This window comes from Amblyomma mixtum, chromosome 3, assembly GCF_055824585.1.
Source record: "Amblyomma mixtum isolate Tamu chromosome 3, ASM5582458v1, whole genome shotgun sequence".
NCBI lineage: Eukaryota > Metazoa > Arthropoda > Arachnida > Ixodida > Ixodidae > Amblyomma > Amblyomma mixtum.
The window spans coordinates 158412980-158429705 of record NC_143014.1 but is presented as its reverse complement, the minus strand read 5'-3'; positions in this window follow the sequence as shown (position 1 = coordinate 158429705).

Genomic DNA, 16726 nt, shown 5'->3' with positions numbered 1-16726 from the left:
TTAAACGCTTACTGATAAAACTTTTCCTATTAAATTGCATCCGAGCATTTTTAAATGGTTTCAAGGGTTCCTAACTAACCCCTCCCAGTATGCTCCTGTTAAACTTCATCATGAATAAGATTCAACTCGCCCAACTTTCCACCTTACTAACGTAACGAACTCTAATTCCCTCCCAGTAACGCCAGGTGTTCCTCAGGGATCTGTACTCGGCGCGCTACTTGAATATACATTAATGACTTGTTAACAAATGTAACCTCTAACATACGCATGTTTGCTGACGATTGTATAATTTATCGTGCTATTACTGCCTCTACTGATCAATCATCACTTCAAAGCGGTATTAATGCTGTCGAGAACCGGTGTAACTATATGGCTAATTGAACTTAATCCAAATAAATTTAAGCTCTTATCCTTCCACCATCGCCATGATCCTATTATCTTTTCCTACAAAATCTCTGACATGGCCATAGAACCGGTTCGTTCATACAGGTGTTCACGTGTAACTCTTTGTAGCGACCTTTCTCGGAGTTTGCATGTCACTAACACGAAATTCCCCGCCGCGGTGGCTCAGTGGTTATGGTGCTCGGCTGCTGACCCGAAAGACGCGGGTTCGATCCCGGCCGCGGCGGTAGAATTTCTATGAAGGCGAAATTCTAGAGGCCCGTGCACTGTGCGATGTCAGTGCATCTTAAAGAACCCCAGGTGGTCGAAATTTCCGGAGTCCTTCACTACGGCGTCTCTCATAGCCTGAATCGCTTTGGGACGTTAAACCCCATAAAACCAAACCAAACTAACACGAAATCATCACCCAGTGGAACGTTAGGATTAGTAACACGTCATCTATACCACGGTGATCAACATAAGTTATTAGCCTATAAGTCATTCTTCCCGTCAGAACTAGAATTCGCATCACCCATTTGAAATCCTCATCAAGCTCATCTTATCATTCTCTCAAATCCGCTCCAAATCGCGCTGCCAGGTTCACTGATGCATTTTATACTTACGATGTCAGCGTTTCCGCCTTAAAAGTAGAATCCAGTATATCGCCCTTATCATTCCGGCGTCGCACTTCCAGCATATCTTTATTCCATACAGTTTCTAACAGCCCCAGCACGCATATCACCACGCACCAGTCATCAACTACATGTTGCCCGTCCACTCTCACGGACTGTCACCTTTTCCAATTCCTTTTTTCCCCGCGCAGCTGCGCATTGAAACGGCCTTACAAGCGATATTGCTGTCATCACCTGCTCATCTAAGTTAACCAAAAATGTAAAAAGAAATGTACTATCATAACAATGTCTACAAAATACTTCCTACCTCTTCTGTAATATCCCTTCCTGATGCCTTTAAGGTAATAAAATGAAACGAAAGGGGAGTTTTTCCTGCGGACCCGAAAAATCAGACCACCCCCATCAGATGAAAGGCATGGCTCCGAAAAGAGGACAGGACAGGTGAAAGCCTTTTGCCTTTTATCTCGAATGAAGCAACTAGCCCGCAAGAACGTTCTACTACACCCCCATCAATATGTTCATAATAATATGTTACAATATTTCACAGTTGTCCCCCAGTTATTGTCAAAAACGCACCGCATTGGTTTTCCGTGGTAGTCTTTACTCGGTGCTAGCGCAAACTCCAAAAGCAAGATTTTGATGCGCACGGAAGGTTCAATCACTGCCATCAGTATGTTCATAGCAATATGTTGCAATATTCCATAGTTGCCTCACAGTAAAAAGGGGTGTCCAAGAAAGCTGGGCTTGAGATGAGCCGTAGATACAAGATACAGTCGAGTTGCCCGGCTAGGGGAGTTATGCCGAGGTTGAAAAGTATGAGCGACAACACCGCACCTTGCAACGTCCCCCGCTAGAGGGGTATGTTGGAGTGGGTATCGTGCAATCGGAATTGGGCTGTCCGTCCTTGCAGGAAGTTATAAAGTATCGACAAGCTCAAGGTATACGTGTATTGTGTGTGCAGTGCGTGTGTTGGATGTGATCGTGGCTGTCAAAAGAACATCGACTGTGACCAAAACGTGGCCCTGGCTTAAGGAGGGGTTCAGGCTCAAGAAGTAGAAGAAGGTCCTGAGTGGACACGTGGGAGCGAAAGCCAATGAGGAAGTGTGGAAAGAAGTCGATGGCGTCGAAATGTTCCTGAAAACGACTCAAGACCATCCGCTCCATCGTTTTTCCAACGCAGGAAAACAGAGAGATGGGGCGTAGAAAGTAGGAGGTACGCCCGGCATGGTGACTTTCACTCAGAGGGGACAGTGCCCTCAGACTAGTGCTGACTGTTGTGGGACAGGCGGGTATCTTTGTCAGGGTCGGGAAGGTGAGCTGAGCTGGCCCATGAAGAGAAAGGAATTTGTCGAAGGTGGGGTTGGAATGGTGTTGTGGGCGAAGAAGGGACCGAAGGAGATGTCATGCATGTGGATTTCTGATGAAAGGTGCCGTTGATCAGATCAAACACCGGATGTAATTCTGTTGTGTCGATGGTTAGGTACTGTTGCGTTATGCCTGTGTGCATTTTTTTCAGTGCGCTTTTGGTTTATTTGCTTTATTGGGGTTTACCGTCTCAAAGCAACTCGGGCTATGAGAGACGCCGTAGTGTAGATAGGGCTCCGGAAATTTCGACCACCTGGGGTTCTTTAAGATGCACTGACATCGCACAGTGCACGGGCCTCTAGAATTTCGCCTTCATCCAAATTCAGCCGCTGCGGCCGGGATCGAACCCGCGTCTTTCTGGACAGCAGCCGAGCGCCGTAACCAATGAGCTACCGCGGCGGCAAGTGCGCTTTTAAGTTGTAGGTTATGTGGCTGCGTTTTGATCCGTTGCAGCAGACGTTTACGACGCCGCCACTGACGGGTCAAATGATGGTCTGGTGTATGTGTATGTGTTTCCAGTTTCTCGCTTTTTGAGGCAGATTTCCTGGTCTAGTTTAGGGAAAGAAGCCAATCGCAAGGCTGAGATCTGGGCGAGTTGGTATGCATTCATACTGGTGAACAGCGCAAAAAAGGCGGGACAACAACAAGACAAGCGCTGGAGGGACACGATGATGGCCGGATTAGAGATGTTAAAATTTCTACACATATTAGAGCCCAGTGTACTAGAAATCACATTTAGTAAGGCTGAGATCTGGGCGAGTTGGTATGCATTCATACTGGTGAACAGCGCGAAAAAGGCGGGACAACAACAAGCAGCGCTTGTCTTGTTGTTGTCCCGCCTTTTTTGCGCTGTTCACCAGTATGAAGCCAATCGCAGAATGTAGGGGACACCAATCAGCTGCGAATTTTGCGAAAGGCATTCCAATCAGATAACTGGCGTGCATTTTCTGTTTCCGGGAATCTGTGCTGTGCCAGGTTATCGGTGTAATACCGTGTGCAAAGGTTAAGTCGTGTGTGGAAGGTTGCCGAGTACGCGTGCCCGCCTGTTTCTCGCTTGCGTCTATTAACTGCTTACATCAATTTCTTTTTTTTTTACTGACTTAACTCCTGCTTAGTTAAGCGTCGTGAGGTGAGCCGATCGTTCTCTGCTTGCAAGAGCGGCATTCGCATTTGGATTACAAAAGCATTTGGAATGCAAATTAGGAATTTGCATGACAAAATAATTGTAAACGAAGCAAGGGGCAAAACGCAATGCCGCAGAGTAGGTAAAGCAGTGACCAAGAACAAGAAGATTACTGAGCAAAACAAAACAAAAATATGTTACGAACACGTGGCTTCTTTGTTAGCTCGACCAACTCTGGGGAAAACAAAAGATAACAAAGGCCAATACTTCAAAAGTAGCTCGGGCAGCCCGACGTCCCGCACAAGCGAAAACAGTCACCTGCACTACGTGCAGTGATTTCCCCACTGTGAATAAAAGTCGCCTAAACATATGTCTGGGTAAATTCGCCGTTTAATGTGTTGCTTTTTCAAGGGGCTGCCAACGACTCGCCTTTCCCTCTAAGCTGCACAGTTTGTTTACAAATGAGCACACTCACTCGCGCTTCATGAGCAAAACGAAGTCTCTACTTAGCGCTTCAGCCGACGAATGACAAAAAATAAGCATGTGGTCGACGAGGCAAAAATTCAAAAAAAAACGCCGAGAATTGGGCCTGACACATGCGCAGCACGTGGATGACGGGCTCGGCCTTCCGCTCGTTCGGTCTTGCTCTTGAGACGCTTTAATTAAAACACACCCGAAGGCCTGTCGCGGAGAGTAGGTGTAGCCTTCCGCAGTGTCTTCTTGCCCTTTCTTTCTTTCTTTCTTTCTTTCTTTCTTTCTTTCTTTCTTTCTTTCTTTCTTTCTTTCTTTCTTTCTTTCTTTCTTTCTTTCTTTCTTTCTTTCTTTCTTTCTTTCTTTCTTTCTTTCTTTCTTTCTTTCCTTCTTTCTTTCTTTCCTTCTTTCTTTCTTTCTTTCTTCCTTTCTTTCTTTCTCTATTTCTTTCTTTCTTCCTCTCTTTCCTTATGTAAGATAGCGAGGCACTCAACTTTCTCTAAAAAGGAAGTGCCTTTTTGTTGTATACCCTTTGTTCCATGACTTAAAAGTCCTGTCCAGCAAGAAAACGAGAAAGCCACGTGTTTTTGCTATATTCACGCTTCGTAAACAAACGTTACAGTCTCTATTATAGGGGCACAGGATGACTTCACAGGAGGCGTTTTTTCTTGCTTTTGTCTGCTGGGTGGAGGGTACGTCATTCATTTATTTATTTATCTATTAACCAAAGAACCCACAGCCAAGGCATAACAAGAGGGGGGGGGTGCAATAAGAAATACATAAATTACAAAAATTATCACACCTTTCCTCCTAGACAGAGTAAAAAATATAAAAAACCAGAAAAAGACAAAATAAATGTAAAGTGCTAGTCATGCACATACATTTAAAACATAGAAAAGAAAGCATGATTTGATGCAGCACCCACGACATTACTCAGCAGCCTATTCCATTCCCTAATGGTTTTAGGAAAGAACGACATCTTAAACAATTCTGTTATTGTCGGAATTTTCCGAACCTTCAAATCATTGTCAACACGCTTAGATTTCTGATAAGGCTGTTGAAAGTACTTTTCTCGCTCCACACCAATAGTTGAATAATAAATAGAATGAAAAAGCTTCGAACGTAATTTCATTTGGCGCGTGATGAGCAATTCCCAGTTGAGTGCTTCTTTCGTACGCGATGCACTGAACTGAGACCCACGTGTGCCCGACACAAAACGAGAGGCAGTGTTTTGCACCCTCTCCAACTTATCTTTATATCGAGCAGTAGGCGGACCCCAAACCGTACATGCGTATTCCAGAGTTGATCTCACATACGTCCTGTAAAGTATGTCCCGGCATGACATGAGAAAAGTGCTTGCATTTAAGCGAAGGAATCTTAGGGTTTAGCATGCTTTAGCAGTGACATAATCGCCATGACGGTGCCAGTTCAAATCATCAGTGAAGTACACACCTAAATATTTCAGTTTGAATACCTGTTCTAACGGCCTATTGTTAATAACATATGAGTGCATGCCAAGGTTTTTCTTTCTTGTAAAGTTCATGCGAACTGTTTTAGACAAGTTCAAATTCATGTTCCATTTAACGCACCACTCCGAGATTCTATTCAGGTCATTCTGATACGCTTCAACATAGCGATCACAAGTGACTACGCTATAAAAAACGCAATCATCCACAGAAAACCGCATTTGAGACCCTATTCCGTCACCGGTATCACTGACATAGAGCAAGAACAACAGTGGCCCCAACACGGGTCCTCGTCATTGCTTTTTTTGTTTTTAATTAAATTTGTTGAATGGTCAGGACGAATACGATATTTTGAATTCCTAAGTGGCTGGACGCCTGGATAAACAAAAATTGCGTTTTGGAGATGGCATTGCGCTGTCCGATTTCAGCGCTTTTCAGGGCCTATTCCGACACAAGCAATTTACTGCACACTGTTAATTTAACTTTTATATTCGATATACGACAAAATTCGCTGTAGCTTGGAGTTCCACTGTACACGCTGGCGGTGCACTCGGAGCTCATAAATATCCCAGTATGTTCTGAGCTTTTGCCTTCATTCGTTATACCAGGTGTTTCACCTAAGATGATCTGCAATTTTTTAAAATCGGCTTTTTGAGTTATAAGCGCGCTTTCTTTGGCACAGCATTGCCAGCGCTGAACACATGAAAATACAGCTATGATGCGCTATATAGTGCGCTGGTTAACTAATATTGAGTAGCCATTACTGTTAGTCACGTTATTTATTGAGAGGTGTGTAGGGCACCATAAGTAATACCCACATCAGTTTTTGGAACCGCAAAAGCACTGTTACTCTCAACGCTGCGACCGAACACATTTTGGCTATTTCGACAAGAGACGGGCACTGGAAGGGTTGCTTTACCTGCAAGCCTTCAGAAAGTGCGTGTATTTTGGTGCAATGCAGCCAAAACTTGCTGGGCCACAGCGCAGAGGACAGCTGCGTTTTCGAAATTCTAAAAACTGATAGGAGACTAGCATTAACAGTTAAAAAGTTAACTATTCAAAATCAGTTAACCAGCCTACCAGTTAGCACGTCTTAGCTGTGTTCTGATGCACCACACCACTGGCAATGCTATGCCAAAAAAGCGCTCTTCTAACTCAAAGAGGCTATCTTTAAAAATTGCACAGCATCTTAGGCGACACACCCGGTATATATCCACGGTGTTTCATCTAAGAGAGCGAGAAATTTTTAAAAACTGGCTGTTTTAGTTTGAAGAGCGTTGTTTTTTAGGCATGCCAATATCAGCGGAGAGGTGCATCCGAATACAACTAAGATGTGGTAACTAGCCGGCTGGTTAACTAATTTAACGACTACGGCTAGGACCTGTAGTTATTGAGAGGCTTGTTGCCCATAGTAAATTATATCCATGTCAGTTTTAAGATTTTCGAAAATACCATTCTCGTCACCGCTGCAGCGCAAGCAATTTCGGGGTCGCACAAGAGTGAAAGCGGAACCGCGCAACCAGAAAGAGCGCCAACCACGCCTGCGTACGACTGCGTCACACATCGGCGCGTCTCTCACGTGCTCACTGCCTGCTTGCCGCTCCCAGTCGGGCTCTGCGAAAGGAGCACGTGACACCCGTACCGCTGTGTGACGAACGCTCGGTTTTGCTTTCGTCCGTGTGCGGTTCCAGAATTCCTTGCGCTGCAGCACGGCGACGAGGATGGCATTTGCGAAAATCTAGAAATTGATATCCATCTGACTTACGGCTGGCTGCAAGGCTCTCAATAATTAAAAGACCAACATTAATAGTTTAACTGATATTAGTTAACCAGCCTGCTTGTTAGCATGTCTGAGCTGTATTCAGGTGCACTACAGCGCTCACCACGGCGTGCCGAACAAAACGCTCTTCTAACTCAAACAGCCTATTCTTAAAAATTGCTGACTGTCTTAAGTGAAACACGCTGTATATAAAAAAAATGCACGACGTTGTTGAGAGATTTACTACTGAGACCCGAGATATTTCCGCATACCATAGTGGGAGCTGATGAGGGCAATGCATGTGCGCGGATAAACAATTAAATGCGTCACGAGCTTCAATTACGCCTTGACCAGAACTCGAATCATGCCACGCAAATTGCGAGGTGCTCTACCGGCGACGCCAGAGAAATATAGCTTCGGCAGCAGAGTTGCAAAACGATGAATGAAAGGACTCCAAGCACAGTGGCCGCGTCACCACTCTACGCGCTCAGCCTCTGCAAGGCGAACCACGCAGCGTGTGCGGTCCCCACGCCTTCTACACTTCGCCGTTTCTTCCTTGCGGCGTCGGCTTACAGCCAACCACTGCACTGAAACTGAGACTCCTTCCCCCCCCCCCCCTCCCCCCGTATCCCCCTCCCCTGAGCTAAGCGCCGGGATAAAGAGAGAGGGGCTGCGGAGTAAAGCGATCCGATAACTATTCTCGGGTTCGCCATGGCTCGTTATCGCGGACGAGCAGAACGGGTTCAGGGGGAGGAAGAGGAAAAAACCGTTATTCACTTTGCTTGTTTGTATTGCCAAAGAGTTGTATTCGACGAAGATGTTTTTCATCTCTGTTTTTTTGCTTTTTTGTCTTATGTATAGATAAGAACTCAAACGCCTGTTTAACGCAGGTCTCCACGCCGCACAGATGCGTTCTCCCTCGGGCGACGTGGCAGGTCTCCCCAAGGGACTCCTAAACACGCAGAGGGGGGTACGGACGACCGGGCTTCTCTGCTTCCCTGGCTGCATAACAGCTGGACACGTGAGCGATATACATGTATACCCTTATCTTTGTGGCCGTCAGTGCTTCCCAAAACTGCGGAATGTATACGTGTCCAGCGTACCATGGCGCGAAAGCGTTCAATGCCCGCCACAGCGCCGTTTCACCCGCTGGATACAGATGCGCAAGTGACGTTCTAGATTAATCGCTGATTTGTCAATATCTTCAGGAATTTTTTCCGAACGTGTTAAAAACTGCGTGAGTTACGCCAATTCATAAAGGTGGTGAGAAAGATCGTCTCAAATTACCGGCCATTATCCGTCTTAAATGTATTCTCAAAGATATCGGAAAATGTTATATCTGACAAGCTGTTGTCTTTCTTGATTAAACACAACGTGATCTCCAAGTACCAGTAAGGCTTTCAAAAAACAACTGGGCAGAGCAAGCCCTTCTAGGCAAGGATAAAATGATCGAGAATATAGAAAAACAAAAGGTAACACTTGGACTTGTTTTAGACATAAAGGCTTTCGACTTGATTCATAATAAAATGTTAATACATAAATTATAGATATACTGGATAGGTGGCATAGCTAGTGTTTTAATTAGAAGTTATGCAACGAATCGAAACCAATTTGTCGAGCTAGATTCTGCTTCCTCTAACATTTTGCCTATAAGAAAGGGTTTTCCTCAAGGTTCAAAGCTGGGCCCACTATTGTTCTTAATTTATGTAAACGATATTGTACGAATGCCTGACTCATCAGATTTGGTAATGTATGCCGATGATACCAATGTGTTTTTCACATCCAGTGGCACTTCTGAACTCTCTTTCAGCTTAAATGCGGATGTACCCGCCGCGGTGGCTCAGTGGTTACGGCACTCGGCTGCTGGCCCGAAAGACGCGGGTTCGATCCCGGCCGCGGCGGCTGAATTTCGATGGAGGGGAAATTCTAGAGGCCCGTGTGCTGTGCGATGTCAGTTCACGTTAAAGAACCCCAGGTGGTCGAAATTTCCGGAGCCCTTCACTACGGCGTCCCTCATAGCCTGAGTTGCTTCGGGACGTTAAACCCCAATAAACCAAATGCGGATGTGAATCGTCTTTTTGACTGGCTGAGAAAAAACAGCCTAGAACTAAAAGGGTGGTGCGGGCTAGTTGGTAGTCCATGATTCCTTCAAACAGCGCAAAAGACAAGGAACAGAAAGAAAAGACACACACAGCGCTGACGGCAAACTTCGGGCTGAGGCTAAGTACCTCGGTGACGTCCTTGGGAAGCTCCAGGTTTTCCGGGTTGTGCACCTGACCACATGGGGCTGTTTGCCGAGCACGCTCGCTGTCATACTTCATCAGAACCAAACAACTTCCGCGGTGAGCACGAGCTCATCTCGGATCGCACAGCTGAATTCCTGTGGCAACAAATTTTGGTGCATTTAAGGAAACGCCAACCACCGAATCATCAGGCCCCATGTGGTAAGGTGCACAAACCGGAAAACCTGGAGCTTCCCAAGGACGTCACTGAGGCACTTAGCCTCGGCCCGCAGTTTGCTGTCAACGCTGTGTGTCTCTCTTCTGTCTGTGTCCTTGTCTTTCGCGCTGTTTGAAAGAATCATAGAACTAAAAGCCGCAAAAACTATAGATTTTATTCGGGGCTCGTAACAAAAACATACCCAGTGACATTAACATTTACTACAGCAGTGCGACAACTAAACGTGTCAAGGAGCAAAAATGCTTAGGCATATGGTTTGATGATTATGTACCTTGAGGTTGTCATATAAGGAAGTTATGTATTGATCTTTCTAAATAGGTCGATATCAACAGGATAACCCAGCTGATTCCGCTGTGACTAAAAAAACAGTTATACCATGCTCTCTTTTACTCGAAACCTAGCTACGCAGTTTTGATATGGAGAACAACGTCAAAAACAAACTACAACAAGTGAATTCTTTTGCAGAAACAAATATTTCGTATATATTGTAATCACCATGGCCCTTATGTAGATCTTGAAACTTCTCCATTATTCCAGGGCTATTCACTTCTGCGCGCAGAAAAGCTATATTACAAGAAGCTTCTTGTTACCACACATACACAAAAGTTATTCACAAACTTAGACAGCCATGAAACATTCCGTTACCCTCTACAACGGAATATCAGACACACATCGAAAACAAGAACCAATTATGGGCATCAAACATGCATATATCAGTCGGCAGACACATTGATCAAGGCTGGAGAACTGTTAGATTTCAGCTTCAGAAAGTTCTTGCAAAAAAGATCTGATTGTGCTGTTACTAGCGGATGGAGTTTCCTTTTACTAATAATTGATATTTTGTTTTTTTATATTTGTATGTACGCATATCTCCTCACAAAAAAGTCTATATAGACTGAATTTTTGCTAATGTGTTGTGTGGCTTGCTCATCCCAATTAACAAATGTTCTACATTTTTGTTCCCCTAATTCTGTTCGTTCATGCGAAATGCAAATGCCTTTTATATGTATGGATTTGAATTGATTATCAGCGCTTTTGTAACTGTTTTTGTTAGGGGCTGGGAATTTGGCGGGCCAATTAATTGCTTTTCTCCCAGTATCCCCTAGCTCTGACGAGACATAACGCTCAATCAATCATTTGGGCAACTCTCTTCTGAAAAAAGCAATGTGGAGAGATAGGGAGAGAGAGATAAAGAGCCCTGTCTCAGGTTCCTTGACAAAACCATGGCTCAAAGGAAGTGAGGCGACTTTAACGTGAGATGCGCTTAAACATTTCAGATGAGCTTCAGGAATACTGTGCAGTGCACAAATGCTAATGTATTTATTTATTAATTTCAAAACCTTCAACTCTTACGACATTTCAGAAGGCAGCGGCATTCAGCAAAGACAAAACGCGTACAAATTCAGAAAAGGAAACGTAACAAATAACATAAACAAAATTAAACTGTTGCTGCAAATTATAAGTTCAGTACACACGATTGAAAAGATGTTTAAACGCAAATGGATGCGTTATGCCCCGCAGTCACCCCTCCCTCGTCCCCCTTTCGGATTGCCAGGAAATTTTAAATCCATCCAAGAATAGTGAGGTCAGTGTTAAGTTTACTCAGCATCAAATGAACTGGAGAAAAAATGAAGTCAAAGGCTCTTGAAGACGACAACACAATTTCAGTCAATTGGTACCCATTGTTTAATGCGGTGGAGATATCATATAGAGGGCGTTTCACTTAAGATTGCCGCCAATTTTTGAACATGGCGTTTTTGAGTTAGAAGAACTCTTCTTTCATCATAGTATTGTCAGAGGTGTAGTGCATCAGGATACAGCTAAGACGTGTTAATCAGCAAACTGGTTAACTAATATATAATAGTTAACCTTTTATTTGTTTTACCCTCAGGACCTTACAGGCATTGCAGAGGGGAGTGGTCAGAAAAAATTAGAGCGAACAATGGATAAAAAAACGAGTACATAAAAGATTAATCCTGTGTGTGCAATGTTTAGCTAAGGCAATAAATACATTAGTGCGGAACAAAGTTGTCAGAGTTTATACTACACCAGCCAAAGCTTTGCGAAAGTTATGTCAGTAATAGCTAGTTTCATCAGGAAGATCTTTAACTTAACTAATACTTTAACTTTTAACTAATACTCTTATGCTCCTTACTTATTTATAGGCTTGTAGCACTCATACGTAACGTAAGAAATAGCATATTGCTCCAACATGACTGCACTTGTGAACTACGAAAGTCTTTACCCTTTGCGTCGCACAAAGCAGTTTTACGTCAGTGCACCTCGAACAAATTATGGTTTTCCGATGCTGAGACATAGCCTTCTCTCCGTTCTCAATGATATCACAGATGCTGGACTGAGCATTTACTCTTCTAGCCAATCCAGTTTGTTCCATTATCTTTGTTCACAAGTTCGTGGTCACCTGTTATTGCGAGAAACTCAAAGTGTTGAATTTTGCTTCTTTTTGTCAGACACTTCCATTTTTTGCCTTTTAAATGTATATAGGTTCTTGTTGTTATCACATTATTGTATTAATTTTGATATCCTGGTTTGTCACAATCTGTTCAGCGTAACGCTCTGCTCCTTAGTCATCTATCAACTTACTCTTTCTGCTCAATTTTGGCAGGAATGCTTGTGTTCCCGTATTTAATGTACCGCTGTGTCCCTTCCGCTGTGTCTTTTATGTTTTCTTTATGTATATATGGTTGGAGTGCTGCCGTACTTTTCAGGGCTCGAGAGTCTGTCACACTCCTAGGAGCTTTTTCCTCTCGATGTCCTCTCTCGCTGAAGAGTAAATAAATAACCTTCAACTTCAGCTAATGTTCATATCAGTTCATAGAATTTCGAAAATGCCATTCTCGAAGCCACTGCAGCGCAAGGAATTTTGGGGCCGCACACGGCCGAAAGCGAAACCGCGCGCCCACAAAGAGCGCCAGCCACGCCTCGCACATCGGCGAGCCTGTCACGTGCTATCTTCTCGCTCGTCGCTCCAGTCGGGGGCTGCGAAAGGATTACGTGGTACCCGCATCTGTTTGACACGTGCTCGTAGGCGTGGCTAGCGCTCTTTGTGGCCGCATGGTTTCGCTTTCGCCCGTGTGCGGTCCCAAAATTCCTTGCGCATTTTCGAAATCCTAAAAACTGATATGGATACTACGCATGAGAGCTACAAGCCTATCAATAACTAAAGAGCCTAGCTGTAGTAGCTGTAGAGCCTAGCTGTAGAGCCTAGCCTACACTGCAGTGCTGTTGGTGCTGTGATAAATAAATAAACAAATAAAAAGTTAACTATTCAATATTAGTTAACCAGCCTGCTAGTTACCACGTAGTTCTTAGCTGCATTCTGATGCACTACACCGCTGACAATGCTATGCAGAAAGTTTAGTTTATCATTTTATTGGGGCTTGACGTCCCAAAGCGACCGTCAGGCTATGAGGGACGCCGTAGTGAAGGGCTCCGGAAATTTCGACCACCTGGGGTTCTTTAACGTGCACTGACATCGCACAGTACACGGGCCTCTAGAATTTCTCCTCCAAAGAAATTCCAGCCACCGCGGCCGGGATCGAACCCGCGTCTTTCGGGTCAGCAGCCGAGCACCATAACCACTGAGCCACCGCGGCGGCAGAAAATATAATTGAAAAATTTTACCGCCACTAGATTCAAACTCGTGACGTATACACTGAAAAGAACTCTATGATCAGCGTTCTGAACTGAATGGCGGTGTAGCTTAGCCTGTGGGATCAGTACCCAAAAAACTGTGGTGACTCACGCAGCTTACTTGCGATATCTGCCGGCGATGACGACACCTGTATATTATTTCTCTACCTTTTCTATAGCTTTTAAAAACTCCATTTTCAGTGGAAGCAGTGTCTTTGTAGTTATAATGCTGTACTCTAACAAAACAGGTGAACATCAATTTGTCCTCAGAGTCCCTTTAAACCCCACATTTATACCTACCTATTCCGCAGCAGATTCAGCTACAGCGGGGATTGCCTTGAGCCCACCTCGACGATCCCTTTAGGCAAATTCTGGGAGGGGACGCTTAGAGAAGGGTGGCGAGGTAGTATTTGCAAATATGCATTTTTTGTACTTCGGCCTTTGAAACAACCGGTTTCTCCGTGGAACATGAAGAAAAAACTTGCTGAGTGGCCCCTTTAAACGGGCAATGAGAACAAATTGACGTTTTCCTGTATCGAAGACCGCATTCCAATGACATACTTTCAGTGAAAATGGAACTTGTATATGCTAGAAAACGATAAAAAACTGAAATGCAGGAATAGCTGCCAGCAGCCGTTGTTGCAAGTGCGCTGTAGTGTCGACAAGACCGATTTCTTCGCGAATCTCTGAGCTTAGGCGACATCATCGTTTTCTTTCCTATTGTGATCACAAAGTTTTTTTTTTTTTATCTTGAGTCCACAGTGTGAATCTAGTGCCGCGAGAAAAGGAAGTTGCTGGCTTAAATTCAATTTTCCAAGAAGTAGATAAGCCCAGAAAGAGTCACTACATGAGACTGTAATTCATGAAGGGTCCACTACATGCGACTGTCCGCAGATTTCAAGCAGATATTCCAGGACTTGCTCGCTAGCTCCGTCTCATAATGAAGCTTCTACACGAAGTCACTTGGCTGATTTGTTCAGGACAGCATTCATTTTCGAAAGGAACCAATCCATTTTACAGCGCTATGGATAACGAGTTTTGACATTCATTTCGTTGCCCTTTTGGTCTTTGAATTATCCGAAGCGCCTGACATCGTAGTTGCAAAGGTTGGCCGCAGCGCGGAAAGGACAGCATGAATCACGAATCACGGACACGAGAACCGCACACACACAGCACGCTGTGACCAACGATGTGATCAGGCGCGATATGTATACATGTGTCAGGTTCTCGTGTTCGTGCTGTCCTTTTCGCGCTGTGGCCAACCTTAACGTGAGCAACCACCGCTTGTAATCGTCGTTAACCCTGAAGCTGTTGGGACGAAATCCCAGCGGCTGCAACCAGAACCGAACCGGTATATATCTCTCTCTGTGTGACCTGTGGTGTGTTTCGAAACAGAAAAGCTACCTACTCGTGCTTAAGTGGTGGCCTCAGGAACAACGTCGACTACTTGAGGTTAACTGCACTATATCCGCCTTGGAAACATATAGCCGCTGCCGCCAGGACTCGATTTTTCTTTAGCAGGGGAAAAAGAAAAAAAGGCAACTTAACCAAACCTGCAAGAAAAAAAAAACAGCAAGAACTACCTCTAGCTATTAACAACGTGTCAAACCATACAACTCCTTTTTCTTCTTCTTCTTCTTTAATCTTAAGAAAGGTATAGCTAAGCCTGAAGGCGATTATACGAGACTGAGCGAGGATTGAGGTTATACAGCTGATCCAGAGAAAAGCGCGGCGCCGGTTTCGGTCGTGCTTTGTGCAGTCCGTGTGCGTGCCTTGTTTCTGGATTACTTGCAGTACGAAGATAAAGCAAAATGACGCCTTGAGACGCTATGCATCGTTACGCTACTACTTCGTCCCTCTTGTTTCTCTCTCTCTCTCTCTTGCGAATGCGGCCTCTTTCGTGGTGTGGAAATACCATACATTCAGCGCAAAACAAATGTCCCATATAGGACGGTAAAATCGCGGCGCAGAGGCCCCTCTGCATGCCTTAGTGGATGACTGCAAGAATTCTGCGACAGTCGGCTGACGAAAGCAGCAAAACTTCGGAGGGGTCGTTGCAGCGACTGTCTTGTTTTCAACATAGTTATGCAAACGCTTTCAAGACGAATCGGGTAACTAATTTTAATGGAGTGTGTGCCAAGTGTTGTGAAATCTATTTTCGACAAAACAGTAGAGCGTACAGCCTGTCTGCTGTGCTGTTGCGGTGAAAAAGATATCAACAACACGTGTCTGGCCAGTAAATTACTGCGCACATTCGCAGATTTCGCCGCTCAGCAACATTGTATCGCATAAAACGAAGCAGCAGCAGCTCTTTTGAGGCCCCCGAATGACGCAAAATGTGTTGTGCAGAAAATTTTTTCCCTGCAAAAACGTGTCGAAAAGGCATACTTTAAATGACGTCGACGTTTATTCCGCCTTGTCGCCGCGTTTGTGCATGCAAGCATGCGTAATTATATTATGTTATAATATAATAAGAACTGTCATATTGAATGCTAGGAGAATTTTAAATCAGAAGGTAATGACGGTGGTGCGAAAATTCTAAAAAATAAATCTCGCATTTCAGTAACATTTTGCATCTTTGACGTCAATAATCTTTGACGTGGCTTATGCACGTTTCTTGTACTTATTGGTGATAAAACTTCTAATACCTGGTGGTAATAAAACAGAGGCGAAGCTCTGGTTATCTATTAGGGGATGCTGATAAACAAATTAACTAATCTAGAGCAGGAATGCTTTCAGGTTTCGTCTAAAAAATGACCTTAATATGAACCAACTTCAACATTAATTAGGTTGCGTTGACATCGTGAGCAACGAGTAATCCTGTATCATTCATATCATTTGATCGCATATCATGTATACTGTGTAATCTCTCATATAACACTCCTGTTAGAGGTATTTCAGGCATGTAATAAAAATAAATAAAGTGATGTAGGAGCAGCTTATGCACTAGATCGATGGCATATCAGGCGCGGCGCAAAAAGTGACTTGGGGTCAAGAAGGGCTTGGGCTATTTTCCCCCCTTGCTCTACATGTGAACGGCCTCATAAAAATGGCGATTGTCGCTGCGCCAGACAAATAATCTTTATCATTTTTGGTCGTAGCTACGCCGCTGTAGGTTCAAGTCCATTATTGGTTTTTCAAACTATGTCAGCGAGTCGAAGACCACGTATATGGGCGTTTGTAGAAGCAAAAGGTGCGCAGAATGCTTAATATACTGCAGAACAAACAACTGAATACGCACATGGTCAACTGCGCGTTCCCAACGGCCGGACCAGCGGCCGGACCGCCGGACTGGGCACTGGGCGCGGAAGCGGCGCCGGCGCGTACGCGGCGCGGCGGTAGCGGCGGCGCTCGAGTAAAGTCCCTCGACGAGAGCCTACTTTTCTATGGAGGCTCCCATTGGACGCGCGCGCGC